Raw genomic sequence first — 17658 nt, 5'->3', positions numbered from 1 at the left:
AGCAAGAGAGCACAAGTTGGGGGGAAGGGTGAGAGAGCATGAGTTGGGCATGAGGGGCAGAGGGAGAAGCAGACTCTTCTCTGAAGACTCTTCTCTGAGCAGGGAGCCCAGTATGGGGCTCAATCCCAGGGCTCTAGGATCATGACCAGAACCAAAGGCAGGCATTCAACTGACTGAGCCACCCAGGTGCCCCTTAGAGATCTTTCTTGATTTTATATGTCACTGCTGTAATTCCAGATGTTATTACAAACTATTCCATTTAATATATATATAAAGGTTAGAGTAGTTAATTGGAAAAATCTAGCTTCTGATGCTTTTGCATCATCACCTTAGAAATAAAACGGAAAAATACTATGAGTTTGCTCTGTTCATTCTACTCTATTCCTATATACAGAGAACTTTAGGCAAATTTGAGCAAGTACCATATTAAGAAATATTGTAATAGTAGGAATTCTTTTTTCTTTCTTCTCAGAACACATTGCCCTTCCTATTCCACAAAGATGAGGTGTTGAAAAGGAAATGGGAAAGATATATACACTTATAATAGTTTCTCCACAGGTAAGGTAAACTTATCTATATTCACAAATATACTCCAGTTACGGAAGTCCACAAATTCTTTGTCCAGTAATAAAATAATGTGTGTGTTTGTGGGTAAAATCCTATGTGCAAATTTATCCATGTATAAGCACTGAGTACTAGTCCACTTTCTCATTTGAATGCTGCATTAATTATCTACTTCTGTATAACAAATCATCCCCCTTTTTAGTGGTTTAAAACAACAAACATTTATTATAATTTCTGTGAGTCAGGAATTCAGGAGTAGCTTCACTGGGTTTAGAGTTTGGGCTCAGAGTCGCTTGTTAGGTTGCTGTCAAGATGCTGGCCAAAGCTGTGATCACGAAGGCTTCACTCCCCTTCACTCCCCAGTTTCCATTGGCAGGAAACTCAGTTTCTCATCAGATGGGTTTCTCCATAGGAGTTCTTGAGTGCCCTTAGAACATGGTAGTGGTTTGTCTCAGAGTGAGTGGTCTTAGAGAAAGAGAAACATGGAAGCCACACTACCTTTTATGACCCAGACTTGGAAGTCACCCTCCATTATTTCCACATGGCTTACACAAATCAGCCCTATTCAGGGTGGGAAGGAAGTGGACAAGGATCTGAATATCCTTGTGTACAGAGCTGGGGATCACTGGTGCCCTCTTGGAGGCTGGATACTATAAATATCTTTTATGTTGTATACAAAATAAAGCAGTCATATAAGGGAACTTATCAAAGACCTCCAATTCTATCATAGTTAGGACAGACTAGGCCAGAGGTCAACAAACTTTTTCTTTCTTTCTTTTTTTTTTTACTTTAAACAAAGTATTTATTTATTTATTTTTATTTTTTATTTTTTTAAAAAAGATTTTATTTATTTATTCATGATAGACACACACACACAGAGATGCAGAGACACAGGCAGAGGGAGGAGCAGGCTCCATGCAGGGAGTCTGACGTGGGACTCGATCCTGGAACTCCAGGATCACACCCCGGGCAGAAGGCAGGTGCTTAAACTGCTGAGCCACCCAGGCTGCCCTATTTATTTATTTTTAAATTGGAGTTCAATTTGCCAACATATAGCATATCACCCAGTGCTCATCCCGTCAAGTGCCCCCCTCAACGAACAAACTTTTTCTTAAAGAGTCATAGTAAATATTTTCAGACATTGGGCCATAGAGTCTCTATTGTAATTAGTCAATTCAGTTGTACCATGGAAGCACCCATAGACAAGACATAAATATGCATGTCTGTGTTCCAATCAAATTTCATCAAAACAGGCAGTTGGCCCACAGGTGGGAGTCTGCTGACCCTGAACAGGAATAATTAATACCCAGTGGCTCAAACAACAAAACAGGTCTGCAGGGAAACTGTTCATTAAGGACTTTCAGGAATTTAGAATTATGGAATACCATATGTTTCCACAATCACTGAAGCAGAAAACGGGAATATGGCGAATCACTCACTGGCTTTAAAGTTTCCACTGGAAAGTAACATCACTCCCACTCTCATTTCTCCCCTAACTTTAGCAGATCAGGTGGTATGAAACTACCATGTACCCAGAAAAGACTGAAGCAGATGTAGTTGATGAACAGCAATAATTACTACCAGTAGCATATATAATTTTTAAAAGATATGTTTATTTATTTGAGAGAGAGAGAGAGAGAGAGAGAGAGTTCATGTGGGTGGGGCTGAGGAGCTGCAAAGGGAAAGGGAGAGAAAAACCCAAGAAGACTCAACCCTAAGCATAGAGCCAGACTTGGGGCTTAATCCTATGAACCTGAGATCACAACCTGAGCTGAAACCAAGAGGTGAATGCTCAACCAACTCCATCACCCAGGCTCCCCCAGAAGCATATTATTTCTTATTTTTTGTTCTTGTTCTACCACTCTTTCCTTTTTAACTGATGATGATATTGTTAGCAATGCAATGGACATTTTAAACTGTAAAGTCTATTTTTAAATCACATTTTGCTATTTTGCTATTCCCAAACCACTCTTACTTCAATTTCTTCAACTCTGGTGGATCTGTCTATTGCCATAGCTTACAGCAGATATTTATGCTATATAACTTAATTTTTTTCCCTTAATGCAGAAAAATCAGAATTTCTTTTGCCTGAAATGGAACACCCTCATTCAGCTTTCAATTAAAAGATAAATGTCTTACTATTTCCAGCAGAAAGAAATATAAGCTATTATCTACCTTTCTTTCTTGCAAATAGTAGGGAAGTTAATCAATTACAAATACTTATTGAATACCTATTATGTATGCATACTGTGCTGTGTGTTTTGAAGGACAGAAAAAAATAAATTCTTGTCCCCAAAGACTTTTTAATAGTTACCAACATAATAATAAACATTTGAAATAAGAGTGAGCAATTCTGGACTATATAATTAAGAGCTGAATTGTGAACAATAGGCATTAAGTTGAATAACAGTAAGATAAAAGGGAAACCAATGAAAGATGAATTAAATAGATGGGATTTATGGAGGAATATGCTCAAGTTAGCTTCAAAAGTTGGGAAGAATTTCACTAGGGTAAGGTGGGAGAAAAGGGAAGAGATGAAGGAAGTTTCTGGGAAGAGGAACACAATAACAGAGGGTATGAAGGTAGATGCCAATCTGGCATATCCTTGAGACAGTAAAGACATCAATCCAAATCCAATGAAAGGTGCCCATTTAGGAAGAATAGGAAATGATTTAGAAAAGATAGAATGAAGCTTTAGTTCTAAATGGCAGTCATTGAAAATAAATTAAAAATAAATAAATAAATAAATAAATAAATAAATAAATAAATAAATGGCAGTCATTTAGAGCACCTGGGTGGCTCAGTGGTTGAGCGTCTGCCTTCAGCTCAGGTCGTGATCCCAGAGTCCTGGGATCGAGTCCCCCAACAGGCTCCCTATGGGGAGCCTGCTTCTGCCTCTGCCTACGTCTCTGCCTCTCTCGTGTCTTTCATGAATAAATAAATAAAGTCTAGAAATGGCAGCCATTTGTCTCCCCTCCCTTACAATACAGGAAATAATTTTTTAAATGAATAGAGCCATGACAGCTATGAGAAATGAGAAGAGGACAATCAACAAACAATAGCTTTTATATAATACTGATGAACCAGTGCTTGCTAGTAGCCAAGCAAAGCTCTCCTCTCTCTGGCTCCCCGTTTTTTCATTGTAACAGGAAGTCCCTCCTGTGTAGCAAGCTCTGCTCATGAACACAGAACTTCCTGATAGCCTCTTCTGCTTTCTCAGTAGTTAGCTAGCAGGAAAACAGCTCTATATGCAATAATAGAGGAAACACATCTAAAAAATCAGCTTATTTTCTCTTAAATATAAAAAGCACCACCACATCACTGGGCAGAGGAAGGAAATCAGCTACATAGGGAAGGGAGACAAATGGCTTCCATATACATATTTCTCCCTCCCCTCTCCCTCTGTGCACTTTCTCTCTCTCCAAATAAGTAAAAATAAATAAAATCCAGAATATATAAAGACCGTGCAAGAAAAAAAAAAAGAGTCCTACAATTCAAAAAAGATAACCCACGTTTTTATTTTTAAAGTTTGTTTTGAAAAAAAAAAAATAAATAAATAAAAAATAAATAAATAAAAAAATAAAGTTTGTTTTGTTTGTTTGTTTGTTTGTTTGTTTTAGAAAGAGAAAGTGCTTGTGATTGGGGGGAGGAGCAGAAGGAGAGGGAGAAGAAGGGGGAAAGAATCTCAGACTCCATGGGGCTTGATTTCACAACCCTGAGATCACGACCAGAGCCAAAACCAAGAGTCCAATGCTTAATCAACTGAGCCACCCATGTGCCCCAGATAATCTACATTTTTAAATGAGTGAAAGATTGAATTAGATACTACCTAAGGGAAAATAAACGAATCACCCATGAAAAACTGCTCAAAAACATTAGAAATTAGGAATTAAAACTAAAATCAAAATGAAATACCACTACATACTCAGCAATATGGCTGAAACTGGGAAGACTTACTACAAATGTTGGCAAGGATTTTGGAGCTACCAGAACTCTAATACTTTGTTGGTGCTTCACAACTACATTCCTAGTGATTTATCCAAGAAAAATGGAAACTACGCCTACCGAAAGATGTGTGCAAAAATGTGTGTAGCAACTTTATTCACGATAGCTGAAAACTGGAAAGAGTACCATGTATGCACCAGTAGAAAAATGGATAAACGGTGGTATATTCATAGAATGGAATGGATACAAACTACAGCACAGATGAGTATCAAAAACACGATGTTGGGGCTGCCCGGGTGGCTCAGCGGTTTAGCGCCGCCTTCAGGCCGGGGCGTGATCCTGGAGTTCCAGGATCCAGTCCCACATCAGGCTCCCCACATGGAGCCTGCTTCTCCCTCTGCCTGTGTCTCTGCCTCTCTCTCTCTCTCTCTCTTCTCTGTGCATTCTCATGAATAAATAAATAAAGTCTTAAAAAAAAAAAAAACCATGATGCTGAATGAAAGAATCCTTACACAAAAGTGCGGCTATTGTATGAGTCCACCTATGTGAAGTCCTAAACAGACATAGTGAATCCATGATGAAAAGAAGTCAGAACAATAGTTACCTCTGCTGGGGGGCAGGTGCAGGGATTTACTGGGGATGGACTGGAGGGAAGATGTGCTGTTATGTACTTTTTTAAAAAACAGATTTTATTATTTATTCATGAGAGACAAAGAGAGAGGCAGAGGCATAGGCAAAGAGAGAAGCAGGCTCCCTGAGGGATGCGTGATGTGGGACTCGATCCCAGAACTCTGGGCTCATGCCCTGAGCCAAAGGCAGACGTTCAATCACTGAGCCACCCAGGTGTCCCTGTTCTGTATCTTGATATGAGTTTAGCTTGCAGTGTCAAAACTCATTGAATGGTACACTTCAAATTTTTTTTTTCATTTTGCTATATATAAATTTTAGCTCAAGTGAAAAAAAACTGTAAACAAATAATCGAACTCTAGGTAATGATAAGCATGCTGAAGGGTTTGGGAGTAAAAGACAAGGATGTCTGTGACTTATTTTGAAATACTAAGAAAATAAGATGGATCAATAGAGAACAGAGGGATGGACAAAAGCATATTTAATAAAACAAATATAATAGTCATAGATCTAAGTGATAAATATATGGGTATTCAGTGTAAAAGTCTTTAAATTTTTCTGTAGTTTCAAATTTTTCATAGTGTAGGGATAAAATAAAACAATGAAATATTACTTTCTCTATTTTGGAAGAAAATTATAAACCTAGAATTTTATGTACCACTGAACTAACCAATCAAGCTACTGATGAAGCTATTTTCGGCTTTGCAAGGAATCATGTGGTTTTTTGCCTTCCCAGAATCTCTTTGGACACCAACCCTTCCTCATCTGTGGGGTAGGGTCATCCTCCTTCTCAACATTAGGGGTGCATGTGACCCAGGTTTGGCCAGGTAAGATCACTTCATGCCCTGGGCCACAGTAACTGTTCATACATGAGCCAAATAAGATCCATTAAGAGACTTCCTCAGATATTTTACTGGAATTGTCAGTAGTTTTATTCTTGCAAGGATCACAGTCTGTGAAGAAGACACAAAAGTCTGGAGAGATTCTGGAACCTATCTTTGCCAGCACATGAGGTAAGTTTGCTTGAGCATGAAGCTGGCATAAAAGGAAACATAGGCAAAGCATGGAGAGGAAGAAACATGGCAGTGATGACATCGTTTGTGCTCCTAGATTCATTTTGGATCATAATTCCTGCTTTCCTTATAGTAGAGAAAATACCTATTTATATCATTTATGTATTTATTTTTAGATTTTAGCTAACATATAGTGTATTATTAGTTTCAAGGGGTAGAATTTAGTGATTCATCAGTTGCATATTACACCCAGTCCTCACTACATCACATGCCCTCCTTAATGCCTATCACGCAGTTACCCCATCCTCCCTCTCCAGTAACCTGGAATCTGTTCCCTAGAGTTAAGTCTCTTGGTGATTTGCCTCCTTCTCTGTTTTTATCTTATTTTTTTTCCTTCTCTTCTCCTATGTTCATCTGTTTTGTTTCTGAAATTCCACATGTAAAATCATATGGAATTTGTCTTTCTCTGACTTATTTTGCTTAGTATAATAATACCCTCTAGCTCCATCCATGTCATTACAAATGGCAAGATTTCATTCTTTTTGATGGCTGAGTAATATTCCATTATATAATATATATTATTATATTATATATAATAATACATTCCATTATATATAATATATATTATATATATTTTATATATATAATATATATATATATATATACACACACACACACATATATACCACATCTGCTTTATCCATTCATCAGTCGATGGACATCTGGGCTGTTCCCATATCTTGGCTATTATATATTTTTTATTAAGATTTAATTTATTTGTTTGTTTATTTATTTATTTATTTATTTATTTGAGAGAGAGAGAAAGCATGAGTAGGAGAGAAGCAGACTCCCTTTTGAGTTGAGAGCCTGATGTCAGGCTTGATCCCAGGACTCCAGGATCATAACCAGAGCTGAAGGCAGATGCTTAACTGACTGAGCCACTCAGGCACCCCTGTTGTGTATTTTTAAAAAACTTATTTTCTTTTTAGAGAGAGAGGGTGTGCTTGCATGCATGAGTGGGAGGAGGGGCAGAGGGAGAGAAACTTCAAGCAGACTCCTTGCTGAGCATGTAACCCAATGCCGACCTGATTCCATCACATATGAGATCATGAAACTAAAAGTCAGACAACTGGCTGAGCTACCCAGGCCCCCCTCTCAATGTTAATAATATACTGAGAAAATAATATTTTCCTCTTGTTTGGAGTTGAACAGTAGCCACCCTAAAATTTATGTCCACCTGGAACCTCAAAATGTGACATTATTTGGCCATGGAGTCTTTGCAGATCTAATCAGTTAAGGATCTGGAGATGAAAGCATCCTGGATTTAGGGTGGTCCTTACGTAAAGAGGAGAGGACACACACACACAGTCACAGGGAGGGAGGCCATGTGAAGAGGGTAGCAGAGACTGGGGAAACTGCAAGGCAAGGAATACCAGGACTGTTGGCACCACCAGAAGCTAGAAAGAAGGAAGGATTCTTCCTAGAGCCCACATGGCCTGCCAACATTGTGATTTCAGACTTCCAGCTTCCAGAACTGTAGGAGGATAAATTTATGTTGTATTAAACAACCTACTCTGTGACAATTTGTTACAGCAGGTCTGGGAAACTAAAATACCTCTCAATAAGGAAGAAAAAATTAGAAACTCTGAGAGCAAAATGTCCAAATGTGAATCAAATTAAAATGTGGCAAGATTTTTGAGCAACTGGTAGAATGAAAGAAAAGAGGATGTATTTGTACAGATGTGAAGAGCATAATATTTTGAACGATCCAGGAATGATTTTAACAATAAATATTAAGGGAAAAATCTACTCCTAGAACAATATTTGGCTCTACTATGAACAATATTTATGTAAGGCCTATGTATTGAAATCTCCCTTTCAGAATAAACCTATAAACATATAGATCTTAAATACTGTCATGCACAGATTGTAAATATCGTCCTTGACAATGTGAAGCTAAAGATCTACCTGACAGAAGCTTTTGGTGGAACATGTAATTCTTGATCTTAGGGTGATGAGTTTGAGCCCCATGTGGGTGTAGAGGTTATTTGAAAAATAATAATAAAAATAAATAATAAAGTTACTCTCATTTGGGCAGTCTGGGTGGCTCAGTGGTTTAGCGCAGCCTTCAGCCCAGGGCCTGATCCTGGAGACCCAGGATCGAGTCCCATGTCGGGCTCCCTGCATGGGGCTGTTGGACCCTGGCTCACGGGTGCCAACGTGTCCCGGTGGACGCCCCAGAGACTCAGACCCCAGACAGGCAGATGCAATTAGCAAGAGGGTTTATTGGACGTTTGCGCAAACAGGCTCTCCGCCTCAGAGGTGGCAGAGCCCCGATTAGCAATTACAGGCATCTTTTAAAGGCAAAAAACCGCGGGAGTAGCATAGCATTCGGGTTATGACATGATTGATTTCTTTGAAGGTCAACACGACCATGTTCAGGGACTTTCCCAGTCAGGGCGAGGGGGGATAGTTTTTTTATCTCGGAAAAACAGAATGTTTTTGTTGCTTGAATTCATGGGAGGCGCCTGGATGAGCTGCCTCAGGGTTAGGCCTGGTCCCACTCACAGGGGGTGGGGGGGGTGGGGGGGTGGGGGGGGGGGGGGGGGGGGATGGGTTTCTTCAGGGCCTGCTTCTCCCTCTGCCTGTGTCTCTGCCTCTCTCTCTCTGTCATGAGTAAATAAATAAAAATTTTTAAAAAATTACTCTCATTTAAAAAATTATTTTTTAAGTAGGCTCCATGCTGAACAGTGAACCAATGCAGGGCATGAACTCACAACTCCAACACCAAGACTCAAGCTGAAATCAAAAGTCAGATGCCCAACCAACTGAGCCACCCGGGTGCCCCCCCAAAATTCTTTTAAAACAAGTTTTAAAAAGTGGAAGGAGAAAGAAAAATGGAAGAGCAAGGTCCCTAGTCATATCCTTTTACTTTGCACAGAATTAAGATATACTCTCAAATGTTGATGGCAAGAAAAAAGCCCAGGACTAAAAATAATTTACAACTATCAAAAATTGGGAGGCAGAATGAGGTGAAATGATATGGGGTTGGTGTTTCTGAGCTTAATTCTTACATTCATAAGGAGCAGAATGTGTACATTGATAAATGAATACATATATACAACTTAAAAGTACTGATATAACATTATTACTTAGAATTATGGAATAACCAGCAGGGCAAGAAAGAAGCGATATGGTGGGAAATAATTTCCTCTAGCATGTTCTAGATCAAGGAAACTGCATGAAGCATACATTTGGGCAGTGGACCTGGAGTTAGGGCCGAGTACTGTGTGTGTGTGTGTGTGTGTGTGTGTGTGTGTGTGTTGTGTTGTGTTTTGCTTTTAAAAAAATTATCATCTCTATTTTTAATGTACATAAATAGCTCTGATAAAAATGCCAAAAGAGGGGCACCTGGTGGCTCAGTTGGTTAAGTGATTTTGGCTCAGATCATGATCTTGAGGTTGTGAGACCTAGCCATTGAGCCCCATGTCAGGGAGTCTGCTTGAGGATTCTCTCTCTCTCCCTCTGCCCCCTGCTTGTGTGCTCTCTCTCTCTAGAATAAATAAATATATTTTTTTAAGAGCCAAAAGGAGAGGTGGCTTGGGTGGCTCAGTTATTAAGTGTCTGCCTTTGGCTCAGGTCATAATCTCAGGGTCCTAGAATCGAGCCGTGGGTCAGGCTCCCTGCTCAGTGGAAAGTCTGCTTTTCCCTCTGCTGTTCCCCCTGCTTATGCTCTCTGTCAAATAAATATATAAAATCCTTAAAAAAAATGAAATGCAAAAGCAAAAATGAGGTGGATCAGACAGCCTTATAAAGACTAGGCAGGGAAATTTATAGTTGATTTAGGACTGACCATGGCACTGGGTCTGGTGATAAACAGATGGATATAGCATTTAACAGGAAAAGTCCAGAGGACCAACATCTGGATAGGAGATGACAGAGGTAAGTAAAGAAGACAGTAAAGCTTTCTGGCCTGGGCAACTATAATGGGCAAAATTACACCCCTCCTCTCATTTCTGTGTTAAAGCCCTCCTTCCAATATCCCAGATTGTGACTGCATTTGGAGGTAAGGTCCTTAAAGGCATAATTAAGGTTAAGTGAGGTCTCTAATTCAGTATGACTGGTGTTCTTCTAAGAGGAGGGAGAGACACCAGCATGTATGGAGACAGAGAAAAGACCATTATGCAGACATAGCAAGCAGCGGCCACCCGCAAGCCAAGGAGAGGTCTCAGGAGAAACCAGCCCTGCTGGTACCCTGATCTTAGATTTCTGGCTTCCAGAACTATGAGAAAGTAGATTTCTGTTGTTGAAGGCTCCTTAGATCTCTGTTACTTCTGTGGTTTTTTTGCTATGGCACCCCTATCCAAGTAATACAGGGAAGGAGCAAATGGCTGTGCCGTGACCAAAGGCAGGATGATGGGAAAGAGGAGTGAGTCTGGGAAGGGAGATACCTTCAACTTATAGTATGAGTGAGATATCCAAAAGTTCATGAACAGTGAGCAGTGAGAGGCAAATGCCTAAGTGAGAAAGTGGCACAGGCCTTTCTGGCACAGAGGTAACAGCTATAGAAGAGATGTAATTTTGGAGTCAAAGAGCAAAGAGAGCCTAGAGCTCCAGGGGCTGAGGAAAGGGAGTATCTAGTGGCGGGAGGGCAAGAGGGGTAGATGCCATACAGAGAGAGAAGGAAAGACAAGTAAACAGAAATGGAAGCCAAAGAAGAGAGCATTTGAGGCAGGAGACTCTCTCTCTCTCTCTCTCTCTCTCTCTCTCTCTCTCTTTTAATGCCCCAGAGAGATCAAGAGATTGAGAAACTAGAAAAAGAATAATGGATTTAGCTAAAAGGAGGTCATTGTTGACCTTGAAGAGAACGATTTCAGTGTAGCTGTGGGGAGGGAAACCAGATTGCCAAATATGCAGTGGGTTGAGACTATGGATAGGGAGGAGGGAAGTAGCACTTAGGAGGTTAGGGAGGCCCCAAGGAGAAACAGCATGGTGGGAGAGATGAGTAACTATCCAAGGACCTGTTGCAGCTAAACAGGGAGGGAACCAATGAGGTGGGAAAAAGAGAGAAGGCAAGTCCTCCAGGGTGGTATAGGATGGGTGGGAACATGAGGAATGAATTGGTTTTAGAGAGGATGGAGGGTAAGACTCCTAGGGAGCTCGGAGGGAAGAGGCTGTGGGATTCTGTGGAACCAGGAGTCAGGATAACTGTAGGGGCTTGAGACTGGTTAGGAAGTCAATGAATGTGAGGGTAAGGCAGGGAAGAGGGACCTCAGGGAAGGAAAGAAAATCTGAGGGAGAGATGATGAGTTTAAGACAAGTCAGGATGCCTGGGTGGCTCAGTGGTTGGACTTCTAACCTTCCGCTCAGGGCATGATCCTGGGGTCCTGGGGATTGAGTCCCATATTGGGCTCCCTGCGGGGAGCCTGTTTCTCTCTCTGCCTATGTCTTTGCCTCTCTCGTGTCTCTCATGAATAAATAAATGAAATCTTAAAAAAAAAAAAAGACAACTCATTAAGAAATCAGTAAGGGATCTTCAAGCAGTAGTAATGCTCCAAAGCTACCAGAGCTTAAGCATTCATAAGAATAAAGAATTAAGGGCTGTCTGGGGCAGTTGACAGTAACCTTTGTGTGACCTCAAAAGGCTCCTTACTGAATCATTTCTACTCTGACTGCACTGCCATTTCCAGTATTCTGGAATTCCATCCCACAGGCTGAAGGCCATTTATATACTCCAAAGCCAGGAAGATTCTCCTATAGGAAGTATTCTTACTACAAACTCAACTCTTCTCTGCTCCAAGTGAACCTACGAAAAGCAACTGACTAAAAGCTTTGAGGAGGAATATTTTGCTAAGCAAGATTAATGGAGACTTCTTTGCAAGCTAGGCCTGAAGAAAGAAATGAACGTTGAAAGTAAAGATACAAGTCATTCTGCAGCTTGGTAGTTAGCATGCACTCAACGGTTCAATGATGTCCTCAGTTCGCAGGCTCCTTCCTTCTGCTCTGCCAGTCCTTATTCTGGTTGATTCATGAACTCAAAATGGCTTCTGTGGCTCCCAAACTCTCAGGTACATTTAAATGCAGAAAGCAGTCAGGGTAAAAGCCTTTGTCTTCCTGGGGCTGCTCTTATCAGGGGAAAAAAATATTATTTCTTGGTAGCCCTGCAGGGGATGTCCCCTCAAATTTCACTGGTCATGCAAACAGATCACAGGCCTGTTTACTCTTAAGGGTGAGGGAAGCTGACCAAAGGCCATTAGTGACTTAATGCCAAGGGGCTGGGTATACCCCCTCCCCCCAAAACAAAAGCAGAGGGATAGCTGTAGGGTAGGTAACAGTGTCTGCCACATGAATCTAACCCATACACATAAACTTTTGGTCTTAATTCTGCATCACATTTTGTGTAATGCTTTCTGGGTTTTGTTTTTTATAAATTTTTATTTATTTTTTAAAGATTTTATTTATTTATTCATGAGAGACCCAGAGAGAGCCAGAGACATAGGCAGTGGGAGAAGCAGTCTTCCTGCGGGGAGCCCGATGCGGGACTCCATCCTGGGACCCTGGGATCATGACCTGAGCCAAAGGCAGACGCTCAACCACTGAGCCACCCAAATGCCCCTTATATCTTTTTAAATCTTTTACTACACGAACTCTATTTTCTTGTACGGCTGTGACTATGGTGTATATGGGTGTTTTTCCTAATGAATCATCTACCTATATTTTTGTCCTAGTGGCTATCTTTACAAATATAAATTTATATATTACATATAATCCTCTCTCTGTTGAGAAGAACTATGAGCACTTACTATGAGCACGGGTGAAATTAGTATATTATACTTCTTCCCTGTTTCTGCTCTTTTTGGTATTTATCTTCCTATTTTATTTTATTTTTTAAAGATTTTATTTATTTGAGAGAGTATATGTGTGCACATGCACAAGGGAGAGAAGACAGAGACAGATAGAGGGGGAGTGGGAGTAGGGGCAGAGGGAGAAGCAGACTCCCCGATGAGCACGGAGCCCTATACAGGACTGGATCCCTGAAGTCAATGACCTGAGCCAAAGGCAGACACTTAACTGATGTAACCCCTCAGGCATCCTATCTTTACATTTTAAAATATACTTATTCTAGGTGCCTGGGTGGCTCAGTGATTGAGTATTTGCCTCTGGCTCAGGTTATGATTCTAGGGTCCGGGGATTGAGACCTGTGTTGGGCTCCTTGCATGGAGCCTGCTTCTCCCTCTGCCTGTGTCTCTGCCTCTCTCTCTGCGACCCTCATGAATAAATAAATAACATCTTAAAAGAAATAAAATACACTTATTCTATAATACTTGATTTATCAGTTTTAAATGATTTGCTATTATTACTGGCTATTAAGAATGACTGAATTAGCACAACCTAAGTGACCTCAGTCTTTCTGTCACTTTTTCTCTCCCAGCTGTTGCTCACTATGTACTTTCTGTCTAATCAAATGGGAATTGCAACATAGGCACTTGGAACTTCCAGTGACGTACAAAGGAGGTTTTCTTGCTTGGGAGATTGGTGGGAGATGGCTTTTCACTTTGATATGGAACTAGATACATGGCCTAGTCATAGAGGAAGGATCAGCTTCTGGCTCCAGGTTATCCTGCTGAGATATACAAGTACTGCCATCTTATCATCAGTAGGGTGTGGAACTAAATATTGAGGAAAGTGTAGTAGCAAAGTCTAGTATCCAGCATCCATCAAGGGACTTAACCTGCATGAATGTGCAGTTCCCTTTGGCCTGCGTGTTTAAGTAGGCTCTGCACCTAGCGTGGAGCCCAGTGCAAGGCTTGAACTCATGACCCTGAGATCATGACCTGAGCTGAGGTCAAGAGTCAGATGCTCAATTGACTGGGCCACGCACACGTCCCTCAGGCCTGTGTTTTTATTTTATTTTATTTTTTTATTTTTTATTTATTATTTATGATAGTCACACACACACACACACACACAGAGAGAGAGAGAGAGAGAGAGAGAGAGAGAGAGAGGCGGAGACACAGGCAGAGGGAGAAGCAGGCTCCATGCACCCGGAGCCCGACGTGGGATTCGATACCTGGTCTCCAGGATCGCGCCCTGGGCCAAAAGCAGGCGCTAAACCGCTGCACTAACCAGGGATCCCCAGGCCTGTGTTTTTAAACACAGAGTTTCTTCTGAATGTCACTAGTAGTTTCAGACCTAAGGCTGTCCAATCCCAGAGAGCACTGGAAAATGCGGCAATCCCCTTTGCCCTAGGGTTAGATCTTGGGTTTGGTATCAGCCTGCTTGTTCATACAGCTCCTGCAAACTTTGACTTTCTAGACTCTGCCTAGACCACTCATACCTCATGTCTCCTGTTCCTCAGCTGTTTTCTTTCTTTCTTTCTTTCTTTCTTTCTTTCTTTCTTTCTTTCTTTCTTTCTTTCTAAGATTTGTTTATTCATAGAGACACACACACACACACACAGAGGCAGAGACACAGGTAGAGGAAGAAGCAGGGAGTCTGATGTGGGACTCGATCCCGGGTCTCCAGAATCACACCCCAGGCTACAGGCGGTGCTAAACCGCTGCGCTACTAGGGCTGCCCCGCAGCTGATTTCTTAAAACGGGACGTCCTTTCCATCAGATCACCAGGACCTGCTTAGCCTCCTCTGCCATAGATTAGCTCTTCTGGTACTTGACATCTTACCTTCCTGGCTGCTAGTGTCTACCAGACCCTTCCTGGCTAGCTACACTTAGTCCTCTCCTCACTAGGCTAACCCTGTCCCATTGCTGCTTAAATCCCACAGTAGCACTTGGTTAGAAAGCTAAAAAATGAGAACCCTGCTCTGAAAACCAAGAAGGAGGACTGTGTGTATGGGAGGAATTGTTTACAACCCATTGACAAACATTTTCTTGAAAAGCTCAGAGAGTAAATATTTTAGATTTTGCAAGCCTTTGAGTCTGTCACAATTTCTCAGCTCTGCTTTTGTAGGAGGAAAGTAGCCATACTTTTATGTGTATTCCAATAAAACTTCCTTTACAGATGCTGAAGTTTGAATTCCATTTCACATGTCAGGAAATATTCTTTTGGTCTCCTTTTCTTTTTTTTTTTTTTAAGATTTTATTTATTTATTCATGAGAGACACAGAGAGAGAGAGAGAGAGAGAGAGAGGGGCAGAGACACAGGCAGAGGGAGAAGCAGGCTCCATGCAGGAAGCCCAATGTGGGACTTGATCCCGGGACTCCAGGATCACACCCTGGGCCTCCAGGATCACGCCCTGGGCCGAAGGCAGGTGCTAAACCGCTGAGCCACCCAGGGATCCCTGGTCTCCTTTTCTTCCATTATTTAAAAATGTAAAAAAAATGGGGGCACCTGGGTGGCTCAGTTGGTTAAGTGTCTTGTCTTTGGCTCAGGTTATGATCCCAGGGTCCTGGAATGGAGCCCTACATCGGGCTCCCTGCTCTGCAGGAGCCTACTTCTCCCTCTCCTGATCCCCCTGCTTGTGTACTTTCTCTGTCAAATAAATAAATAAAATATTTTTTAAAAAAGTAAAAAAATGGGCACCCCGAGTAGCTCAGCAGTTTAGCACCGCCTTCAGCCCAGGGCCTGGTCCTGGAGACCCGGGATCGAATCCCACATCGGGCTCCCTGTGTGGAGCCTGCTTCTCCCTCTGCCTATGTCTTTGCATCTCTGTGTGTGTGTGTGTGTGTGTATGTCTCTCATGAATAAATAAATAAAATCTTAAAAAAATAAAAATAAAAAAGTAAAAAAATGTAAAAACCATTCTTAATTCATGGGCTGAAAAAAAAAGACTACAGGCCAGATGTGGCCCATGGGCCATTGTTTACCACTGTCTGGTCTATAAGACTGAATGTCAAAAACTGAGGTGCGACCAACGAGAATCACAATAGATACAGGTTCTTTGGTTCTGTTTACTTAATGAGAAGGCATGTGATATCCTTAGTGAGCTCTACAGAATTATTTATTGGAAGAGTCCTATATCCCAATGAGATATAGGGATATCATTGGGATCTTACCATTGTCCTAACTTCAGGAATATCTAAATAGCAGAAAGTGGAAAAAGAAGGAACACAGGGACATATGATCCCCCATAGTTCTTCATTTTTCTTTCCAAATTGACGAGAAATGCAGGACAAACTGGCAGATAACAGCCTTCTTTTGTTCAAATGTCCTCATCTAATTCATGTTAGACTTAAGAAAGACTGTATTTCTGGTGTCCTAAGTACCCAAAATATTACAGAACTCTTCTTAGTCTGATTGTGTTTTCTTGGCTCCTTTTTTAGAACTGACAACCTGAGCTGAATATTTTAACATGGATTTTACTTGGAAAATGTCAAATCTTTAATTAACAAGCTTTTTTAATGTATAATTTTCATGATTATAGTAATCACTGGGATAATGTCGAGCAGATCATTATCCATACATCCATTGTTTTACTCAACATATGTTAGGCTTTTTTTTTTTTTTTTGAAATAAAGTTACTTTAGAATACTTTATACTTACAAAAAGTCTCAAAGATAATACAGAGAGTTCCCATATAATTGTCATCCAGTTTACCCCAATGTTATCCTTTCACATTACAATAGTACAGCTGCCAATGTAAGAAACCAACACTGGTACGTTACAATGAACAAACTCTAGGCTTCATTCAGACTTCCCCTGTGCTAGACTTTTGATTATAAAATCAGAGTAAATTATACAACTGTGCTACTGCTTTATAATAAAAGATGAATAATTAGTCTTTAGTTAGACTAAAAGTATATCATAATCCCAGGATATGTATCTTTCTTCATGATTCCTTTCTCCTAATTATTTTAGTGAATTCATAAGAAAGCAGCCCTGTCAAGATTATTTGATTATTAAAAAGGTCTGAATGGGACTCATCAGCTAGATATTTGAGAGCATTCAATATGTAATATGGAAGGGAAAATTGGTAAGGCAACTATTTTACTTTAAAAAGCCAACCAAGACCAAAACCAATGCTTTCATGACTTCCTATTATTATCAACTGTTTTACCTCTGTTAAATCTGTGGCTGCCACAGTTTTACCATACTTGGGAAATAATAGAAAATTAAAAAGGAAACTATCTTCCCTTTTAAGATAGTTCCTTTTTTAAAAAACGTTTCTATTCCAGTAATAAACATACATTGCTTATTAAAGATCATCTCATATGCTGTTTTCTACATTTTGTTGATTTAAACATCCAACTTTATTGTTCCTTAAAAAAATAAATAAATAAAACACCCCACTCAAGGATTCAGCAAGCCTCTTTCCTTGTTCCTTATCTGATGCATCAGTGCTGTTCACTACTCTTTCTCTCTCTCTCTGTCTCTCTCTCTCTCTTACTCTCAAGGTCCATTTCACCTCAGCCTGGGCTTATTTCTCCGTGTAAATGAAAGCATAACTCCTCAACAGCAAGCGACTTCTGAAGGGAAATTCTCTCCTTTCATTTAGATAACAGAGGGAGTTGGTTGGACAAGCTTCTCTCTTTTGATGCTAAGAGGATTAGAT

This window comes from Vulpes lagopus, chromosome 10 (genome assembly GCF_018345385.1).
Source record: "Vulpes lagopus strain Blue_001 chromosome 10, ASM1834538v1, whole genome shotgun sequence".
Lineage (NCBI taxonomy): Eukaryota > Metazoa > Chordata > Mammalia > Carnivora > Canidae > Vulpes > Vulpes lagopus.
This window is presented reverse-complemented; position numbering follows the sequence as displayed.